General features: G+C 33.8%; 1 non-coding gene across 1 annotated transcript; it reads right to left on the reverse strand.

Annotated features, from left to right (window-relative positions):
• Positions 1 to 1,171: 1,171 nt before the first annotated feature.
• On the reverse strand, positions 1,172 to 1,273 carry LOC114198057 (U6 spliceosomal RNA). Its single transcript, XR_003607018.1, has one exon. It is a non-coding gene; the product is annotated as a U6 spliceosomal RNA (small nuclear RNA).
• Positions 1,274 to 10,726: the final 9,453 nt, after the last annotated feature.

Below are 10,726 nucleotides of genomic sequence, written 5' to 3' on the forward strand. Positions count from 1 at the left end.
GTTCTAATCATAATTACTGCCTTTGTTCTGCTTATTTGGTCTTTCATTTGTTCTTTTTCTAACTCCTTTAGGTGGGAGGCTTAGGTTGTTTATTTGAAATCTTTTTTTTGTTTGTTTGTTTGTTTTTGAGGTAGCCTGTGTTGCTACAAACTTCCCTCTAGAACAGCTTTTGCTGCATCCCAAAGATTTTGGACCATTATGTTTTCATTTTCATTTCATGTATTTTTTTTTTCTTTCCTCTTTGATTTCCTGGTTAACCTGGTCATTGTTGAGTAGCATGTTATTTAATCTCCATGTACTTGTGGTCTTTCCAGATTTTTTCTTGTGGTTGATTTCTAGTTTCATAGCACTGTGGTCAGAAAAGATGGATAGAATGATTTAATCTTTTTTGAATTTGTTGAGACTTATTTTCTGGCCTATTATATGGTGTATTTTGGAGAATGTTTGTGTGCACTTGAAAAAAATATGTACTCTGCTGTTTTAGCATGGAATTCTGAATATATCTGTTAAATACATCTGGTCCATGTGTCACTCAAAGTGTCTATTTCCTTATTGTTTTTCTGTTTGGATAATGTACCCATTTTGTAAGTGAAATGTTGAATTTTCATACCTTTATTGTATTACTATCAATTGGTTCTTTTATACCTGTTATTAACTGCTTCAAGTATTTGGATGTTCCTATGTTGGGTGCAGAAATATTTATAATTGTTATATTTTCTTATTGGGTTGTCCCCTGAATGATTATATAGTGTCCTCCTTTGTTTCTTGTTACAGTCTTTGTTTTAAAGTCTATTTTCTCTGATACAAGTATTGCTACTCCAGCTTGCTTTTTGCATCCATTTGCATGATAAATGCTTCTCTATCCCTTCACTTTCAATCTGCATATGTCTTTAGGTCTGAAATGCCTCTCTTGTAGGCAGCATACAGATGGGTCTTTTTTTTTTTTAATCCATTTCTTCACCCTATGTCTTTTGATTAGAGCATTTATTCCATTTACCTTCAAAGTAATTACTGATATGTATATATTTATTGCCATTTTTTTACTTGCTTTATGGTTGATTTGGTAGTTTTTGTCTGTTTCTTTATTCTCTTGCTCTCTTCTGTCACAATTTCTTGGCTTTCTTTAGTGATATACTTGGATTCCTTTCTCTTTATTTTTTGCATATCTATTAAAAAGATGGAACCCTTCACAAATTTGTGTGTTGTTTTTGCACAGGAACCATGCTAATTTTTTCTGTATCACTCCGGTTTTGTATATATGCTGCCAAAGCAAGAATGGCATTATACCCATTGAGAAAGGAAACTACCTTGGATAAAATTTACTTTAGTCTGTGTGGGTCCTCCTCTCCCTGAGGGTACCACCTAGTTTAATTTATGTAAGGTAGGTTAAATTTGAGCAGAAACCTCATTAAAACTTATTCCTATTGACTGGAAGAATTAGCAGACTGAATTTGGTTTTGCAAAAAAAGCTGGAAAGTGAGGAAAAATATCAAGAAGAGAAAAGGGTCATGGTGGGGGCAGGGTTCACAATTTATGTATCCTCTCTGCCCAAATTGTTGGCTAATATCTGAATAAACTTGTGTGTGTAAAGTCCAGTAGTGGTACAAAAGAACATCTACAAGGCTAAAAATAATTAGCAAAGACACCAGCTGCTTTCCATAGCAGGGTTAATAATAATTTCAGTTTGAGGCCAACCAATTTAGTTACCTAATAAAACAAAAAGCAAAGAGCAACAACAACAAAAACCCCAGCATTCTTCAGAGGTAACTAATATATGGCAGAATCTCTCTATCATTCAAAATGTTCCATATACATGAGAAACTCCTAGAACTGTCAAGAAATAGGAATATATGATGTGTAGTCCAGAGAAAAAACAATTAATAGAAGGTAACCCAGATACTATTCAGATGTTGGAATTAGTAAACAAATGTAAAGGAAGAAGTATAACTGTTCTTATATGCAGATGATACAATTGTCTGCATAGAAATTTATAGATGGTATGAAGCTACTATTAGACTAGTAAGTGAATTAAACTAGATTTAAGAATCAGTAAACCTATATCAAATACATATTAGAAAACAAATGGGAAGTAAAGAGGATTTTTGATGGGGGCATAATTATAAGAAAATAAAGGTTTAAATAAAAGGAGCCTGGCTGACTCAGTCAGTAGAGCATGTGACTCTTGATCTTGGGGTTGTGAGTTCATTGAGCATAATACTAACTTAAAAAATTGAATGAATGACTTAATGAATAAATGAATGAAAAGATACACCATGCATTTGGAATGACAAGACAAAATGTTGTTAAGGTATTTTTAGATCAGTTTCTTCCCAAATTGATCTATAATTCCAATACCTTCTCGGTCATAAACTCTTCTAACTTTTAAAAATTAAAATTGACAAATTGTTCTAAAATGTATATTTATATTTATTTTTTTAAAATTCACTTTTACAAGTGACATTGCATAGCCAAAACAAAATTAAAGAAGAAAAAAAATGTAAGAAGACTTACAGTAGGCTTTAAGATCACTAAAGAGTTGTATTTAAGAAAATGTGCCACTATTTTAAGAAAATAAAACAGATCACAAAAACAATAAAATATGAGAAATATACAAATACAAATATGATTAATTCATTTCAAATCTGATGTCAAAATAATTCCATGGAAAAAACATTTTCAATAAATAGTGCTGAAATAACTGAATGTCCATTTGGGTATGGAAACAAAACTTGATATCCTCTTTACATATATACAGATTTTACATAGACCTAAATATAAATACTAACACAATAAAGACTCAAGAAGAAAATATGAGTAAAAGATTTATTAGACTGGTCACAGAAAGCAACTATAAAAGCCAAATGTTAAGTTAAGTTTAATTAAAATAAGAATTTGATCCTCAAAAGTCACTATTAACAAAATAAAACTGGGATAAACACAAACTGGGATAAAATTTTGTCAAAATACATATTGAACAAAGCACTCATTTCCAGAATACATAAAGACCCTCTAAACTCAATAGTAAAAGACAACACAATAAACTTTTACAAATTATTTGAAAACAAGTTTTGCTGTGTGTGTGTGTGTATTTATAAATGTTGAATGATATATGTTAAACATATATGTTAAAACATCTGTTAAAACCCTGTGGATACATCATGCAGGTGAAAATAACTGGATACAGAATAGTGATCTCATTGACATAAAGCCTATATAGCTTACTTGAAAAATAAGATGGTATGCCTGCCACATCTCTTTGAGAGAGAATTCCAGGATGTTATTCTAAAGGACAAGAATTTTTCCAACAGAAATCTATTGTGAGTCTATATATAGCAACTAGTTTCTACATGCTTTGTATTCAAAGTCTGTAGCTTTATTGGGCCATGTGGTCTTTTCAAAACATTTAATTATACATGACTGGATATTAGAAAGATGTCATTTTCTGGCTGGAGCCAGGGCTTGATCATAGGGTCTAGGTTCTATTAACTGGATTGTTTCCCTTGAATTTTGAAACTCCAAGGAGTGAATACCAGATACAAGAACAGAAAGAAACTATTCTAGGTGGTAGTGGTGGAGAGAGAAGGGTGCAGCTTATCAACAAAGTTAATGGCAGTAGCTTTACCAACATTATTCTTAACTTATTCTTTCTATGTTGATTCTTCGCTTTCCTTTTCATACCTTATTTCTGTCTATGTCTCAGACCTGGTTTTCCAGGTTTTCTATAATTCATTCTGCTATGCACTAGCTTTTTAACAAATGCATTTTCTACTTAAGTTACCCAGAGCCAGTTTTGGGATTTTTGTGACCAAGTTTGCAAGGCTGTTATTACAACCTGATTGTACACTTATATAAACCTCATTACAGTTGAGCATGTAAGTTTTAAGAAATACTCTAACTGAATGGACGTGGATAATTCTCAAATCTCTATAGCAATTTTTTAAATATTTTAGTAGTTTACTTCTAAGTGCAGTGAGCACTGTCACAGTGTTTGTTGTGTGTCCTCTGAGAGAATCAAGGGGTTGGTGGTGCCGGGAAAGGAGAGTGATGCTTGTTGCATGTGCCTACTCCTCGGGCCCACAGCAGGTTTACTGAATCAGAATTTTTAACAGGTATCCAGGAACATGTCAGAAGTTGAGGTCCACTGCAATATATATGTATTTGCTAACTTTGATTTCAAAGTAAGTTGTTTTCTGATAACTTTATTACATTTTTAATACACATATGAATAGGAACCTTTATGTTTTTTTGGAAGACTTTTTTAAAGGTTTTATTTATTTATTTGACAGAGAGCAACACAGCAAAAGAGAGAACACAAGCAGGGGGAGTGGGAGAGGGAGTAGCAGGCTTTCCGTGGAGCAGGGAGCCCTATGCGGAGCTCAGTCCCAGGACCTGGAGATCATGACCTGAGGCAAAGGCAGACACTTAACAACTGAGCCACCCAGGCGCCCCCGAAGACTGTTTTTTTTAATCTGCCCAGAAAATGTTCTATTTGAGTGATCCAATTTACCTCAGTTGCCTTATACTAATATTTGTAAAGAAAAAAAAATGCAATTTAAGGTCTTTAAAACCAGGCACTGTGAACTAGAACTAGTCAACGATTAGGAGATAGTGAGAGTGGGCTAAGAGTTGCCTGAATCACTGTCTTAATGAGTGGGTTCCTGGGCTGGGAGGTGGGGCTGACCAGCTGTGTTCCATCTCCACTGAAGCTAGCCAAAATAAATACAAGTAGACTGTTCTTGGACTAGATGTTAGAAGCTGGGGGAAAGGTGGGTAGAGGAAAGATGAAATGGCTTACTGAAATAGTTTTAAATGTGGGAAAGAATACTAGGATGAATACTGAGGTACATTTCTGACTAAAAAACAATGAGATGGCTTAAATTATCTCCTTAGTTTCCCTTAAGCCCTTGGAACCCAGAATTCAGGATCTGAGAGGAACATCCAACTTCTTAGCAGCCAAATAAACTATATTAAGGAACACATTTACTACTAAATTGTTACCGAATTTAAAGGAAGCTGATGAATGGCTGGCAAAAGGAGGCTGTCTCATGATGTTCTGAAAGCAAAACCAGTTAAGAGGGTCAGCAGATCTCTAATTATAATGGAGCAGTTAACACCACTATAATTAAAACAGCATCAGCATTTCCATTGCAAACTAATGTTGTTCATGGATTGAAACTCAGCTGTAAAGATTCAGTGTTGGCTGAATGTTGGCATATAGGGCTCAAGAACTCAGCAGGGAAAGGGCAAAGAAGGGAGATTTTTAAAAATTTATTTACTGAACTGTCAAACACAAAACATAGCCATTAAGATCTGTTGAGGAAATAATAAATAATATATTCTCTCAAAATTAGTATGCATAGCAAACCCTGGGTGCCATTGCCATAGTGAAGAAAAAGCATTTAACTTATATAAATTGGAAAACAAACAAAAAAATACTCGAACTGAAGGATGAGTTTTTAATACTGTGAGTTGTGTCTACTGTACAGATAATATTTAGATGTTGCTAAAAACATATTTAGTGTTCTTAAATATTTATTTGCCAAGAAATTTAGATGACTCCAATGAAGCTGCAAAATGTACACCAGCACAGTGGGGTTAGTTACAAAGAATGTTATATCACTTTTTTCCTCCGATTCCTTTGATAGATAACTTTAATCTAAATTCCCTCATTTCTATGAATGTTAGCACTTTTCTTTTTACACATGACTTTCTGTATGTTTCTTAATAATGATATACCGATTTACTGTGATATGTTAATTTTTATACATATTCCATTTTTGTACTTTAAAAGGTGCAGTTAATAACTCATGAAAGAAAATTTTAAGACATGTCTAGGGGCTTGTTTTCAACTTTGTGATTCTACTTTGAATTATTTTTATTTTTGAATATTATATTTACATTAAAATATTAATTTATATTTTTATTTCTTTAATTTATATTACTTTGTTATTATTACTTTGATTTTTATTTTACACTGTAGGGGCTCAAAGCTCTTTATTTTTAGAGTTTAGTAACACTAGGTAAGGGCCAGTTTGCTCATTCTTGTCTAATCTATAACTTTATTATGATCAAAATTATAAAACCAAGTAAGAAAATCTTGATTGAAAAGCCATTTCAGGGATGCCTGGGGGGCTCAATCGGTTAAGTGTCTACCTTCGGCTCAGGTCATGATTCCAGGGTCCTGGGATTGAGTCCCTCATTGGGCTCCTTGCTTCTCCCTCTGCCTGCCACTCCCGCTGCTTGTGCTCTCTCGCTCTCTGACAAATAAATAAAATCTTTAAAAAAAAAAAGCCATTTCAGAGAACTTTGAGATCAAGAAAAACAAATTGAATATTCATTATATATTGACAAATGTCTAGAAGGATAATTACCAAACTGATAAATGTGATTAGTGACAGGAGACAAGTAGGTGATAAACCAGCTTAAGGATGATAATAAAGTGACTTTAAACTTAACGTTGTATTTGAATTTTCATGGGGAAATATATTTTTGTACTTTTGTGTTTTTAAATGAGTTTAAACAATAAAAATTGAAAGAAAAACCTGTAGCAAATCTGACAATTAAAAAAAATGAATAGAAGATGTGAGTTTCAGTTGCATGCATGAGAATAGTATCTTCTTTTATCTGAACCTGCACTTATGGTTCAAAAGACTTCTAAAAATATGTTAACTCAGTATGCATATGAAAACCTCTTACAGAATAAAAACAGCCTGTTGATATAGTAAAAATGTTCCACAAGCTAATACAAAAATATTTTGTATTTTGCTTAGACCTTGCCAATAAACTTCCTGCCACGTGTGTGGTTTATTTCAATTAAGAGAGAAAAGTTGTGGTAGATAATGGATTGGACACATCTTGTGGCTCTCTTCTCTTCTAATCCACCATTTCCCCTCACATGTGTTCCAAACTGTGCTTGAGTTGGCTACCTTTCTCAGGCAGCCATTCCATTAACAAACTCTTTGGGATGCTGACCCCTAAGTAGCTGCTCTCATTGCCTGTAAGCTACCAGCAGGAAGAAAGTGGCAGTTATTAAAAGTCAGCTAAGAAGAAGTAAAAAGTAGATTTCAGAGGCTATGGAAATAGGCAGGGGGTCTTTGAAGTAGGCCCAAGTCAGGTTGGCCTGATTTGAGCAGCTATTACTTTACAAAAGCTTTCTGAGAGAAAAGTTGCCATTTATATTTCAGTTTAGACAGAGTAGTCAAGAATTTAGCCAAACAATATGCAGATAATCAAGAACAAGAATTTGAAAACCTTAAAGAAACCATGTCAGAAAGAGGGAAAAAAAATGGGTATGAAAACCTCAAAGTAAAACCTAATCAAGTCAGACTTCTTGAAGCTTCCGACTCCTCATTCACTGAGTCAGTTACCCAGGCAATGAATGGATTGAGTACCTATTCCATGTCATTTTTGATGCTGGCCTGAGGATACAAAAATAAATGAGCCATGATGTGATTTTCATATTTATGATCATTTAAAATACATTTTCTCAGTTTAGATCACAACTTCCTGCTGAAATCTCGTTTGATATAGGACTGGTCATAGTTGAAAATTATTTTAGGATTATTATTTCTCCACTTAGTGCTTTACTCTTTGAATAATTCTTTTTCTTTCAGATATTAAGTTTCTAACTCCACAAAAGTCTCATGTCAGTATGTACACAACAACATGCTCTCCTAGAATAGACTCAACTTACGAAAGAGTAAAGAAAGCACTTTATAGGGGATAAATCAACATTAAAGACAACAAAAGAAGGAGTAGAATGAAATGACATTGAATAGGTTAGAAAATAAAATGGAGTGGGTTTCTAGTAGTACAGGTTAGCATATACTATGTTAGCGTGTGTTTTTATATATATATATATATATAAAATATGTATATTTCCTCCTTGTGGTTGTTTATATTTTACTTTATTTCTGTTTCTAGAATGTTATTTACATTATTAGTGGATCATAGGAAGGCATGATGATTATTTTCATTTTTTGACAAATACCAAGAAGGTACTGCCCATGTTTGCCTGCACATAAGGTCACGGTCTCATTGTTTTTATTAGGAAAAAACACAATAATTTTTGTAAGATTTTATTTATCTGGATAGGCAAAAAATAAGCATCTTTTCTGAGTATTTTTGAGTGGGGAAGAATCTTTAAAATGTCTAACAAGATGGCCGGGTTCTTCTATATTCCCAGGGTTTTTGATTTATCTTTGATTAAGCCAAGACATATCAAACAGTGATGAAGGACCATGGGATATATCTGCAGGAGAGTAGGATGATTGATTTCTGCAGAACTATGAGTGAAATTAATATATTTCAGTGATCCTTTGATGATAAAAACTGAAAAACTGCCTTAAAGTAAAAATGGGGCATTTTGGCTTACCAAATTGAACAGCACAAAATAAAGATAGATTCGGGACCCTGCCAGGTCCATTGGCTCAAACAGTGTCATCAGTGCTTAGTAACTTGTTCCCCATATGTTGCTTTTGTTTTCTCCTGTGATTTTACTCTCAGGTGTGGCCTCTCATCATATAAGAAAATAAGTATCCACAGCTGCAGACTGATATATTTTCAGTTTAAAAACTTGCTAAAAAGAGTTTTCTTTCCTACTAATTTCAGCAAAATCCAGTAGACTTGATCAGCGGTAATTGGCCTTATTTGGGTTACATTTAAAAACCTGAACAAATCACCATATCCAGGAGGATGCAGTGCCTACACATGACCAACTCAGACATAGAATGAGGTAGAGGAAAAATCTGGATCAAAGAAAACTAAGATTTCTGCTTCTGGGAAGATGGAGTAAATGTACCTAACAGGATGAATAAAACAGTACAATTAAATACCTTGGACATAATATGTAAAATGAACACAAGGAGAATGAAAGATGAAGAGAAGAAAGCAGACCAAGTAAGGATCCTGACATTCCAAGGGAAGACAAAGTGGTGAGTTCCCTGGGTTTTCTTCTAACCCTTATGTCCCTCAGATTGGATACTGTAGAGCTGGCAACCTGGGAAAAGTAATGGGTACATACAAAAAACGTCCCAAGAAAAGGGTAGTTTTTCTAGTCAAGGGATCACTAAAAGGGCAGCCTGGCAGGACAGATAACTGGGGCATAGCTGCTCTCTACAAGTCAAATGAAACATACAGACAAAAAGAAGATGACAAAACAGCTGAGGCTCCATACCCACTCTTCCAGTAATGGTAAAGTAGAGAGCCTGAACATACAACCTATAAAGCAGTAGTAAGTACCACTCATGGTGTCAAGATGTCAGTGTTGACAACCTTTCGGACTAGAGTTTGGTGAAGAACTTTAGCCATGACACCAAAATAATCTATGCAAGAAAAAAATAAAATGGACTTCATCAAAATTAAAATCTCTTGTTTTGGAAAAGACCATGTTGAGAGGATGAAAAGATAAATGATTTATAAACGACATATGTGACAAAGGGCTCGTAGTAAAATATTTAAAGAACCCTCAAAATTCAACATAAGTGAAGAATCCAATTATAAAATGGGCAAAAGATATGAAGAGATACTTTACTGAAGAGAATATATAGATGGCAAATAAAGCACATATTAAGATATTCAACATCACTAGCCATTAGGGAAATGCAAATGAAGGCCATGGTGAGATATTGCTACACTCTTTAATAACAGGTAAAATAAAAACTGGTACTAATATCAAATGCTGGTAAGGAGGCAAAGAAAGTGGATTTCTTGTACATTGCAGATGGGAATGTAAAATGGTAGAGATCTAGAATATAGTCTGGCAGTTTCTTAAAATCTAAACGTATATTTATCATATGACCAAGCAACTGCACTCTTCATTTCACCAAGGAAATGGAAACTTAACTTCATAAAGACCTGTACATGATTGTTCCCAGCCATTTTGTCTTAATAGTTCAAACCTGGAAACAAAATAATTTTCCTTCAGTAGGTGAATGGCTAAACAAACCGTGGTATATCCACATTATGAAATACTACTCAGCAGTGAAAAAGAATGCACAATGACACATGCGACAACTTGGAGAAATCTCAATGACATTATGCTGAGTGAAAAATCCAGTCTAAATCCAGGATCTTATATGATCCCATCTAAATAGTACTCCAAAAATGATACAAATTACAGAGATGGAAAATTGATTAGTGGTTTCTAGGGGCTAGGGATGGTTTGGGCAGAGGAGTGGGTGTGACTGCAAAGGGATAACAAGAAGGAGATCTTTGTGGTTATGAAGTAAATAGCATTATATCTTGATTATAGTAGTGACTGTGCAGCCCTACACGTGTGATGTAGTGATAGCTATACATGCACATTGTATCAAGGTCAGATTCCTGTTTTGGATATTGCACTATAATTATGTAAGATGTAACCAGTGGAGGAAATGGGACAAAAAGTACACTGGACCCCTCTGTACTATCTTTGCAACTTCCTGTAAAATATAATTATTTCAGAGTATGTAAAAACTTAAAAAAAGAAAACCCTGACAGTCTGGTGAGGCTGTTTCTAGATGAAGGTGAAATAGGAGAGAAATTGGGAGAAATAAACATATATCTACTATAGGGAAAAGACAAATTATTTAGTATTTGGTTTCTATCTATATTCAATTTCAAAGGAAATGATATAGCTTCATGAAATGAATTTTTTTAAAAGATATAATTATTTCATATTTGTTTTCCTTGAATTATAAAGCCAAATAATCATTTAATTATGGTATTATGATTATTGCTATTGTTA

This window comes from Eumetopias jubatus, unplaced genomic scaffold, assembly GCF_037043125.1.
Source record: "Eumetopias jubatus isolate StellerSeaLion01/CBP00866 unplaced genomic scaffold, mEumJub1_p1.0 scaffold_5, whole genome shotgun sequence".
NCBI lineage: Eukaryota > Metazoa > Chordata > Mammalia > Carnivora > Otariidae > Eumetopias > Eumetopias jubatus.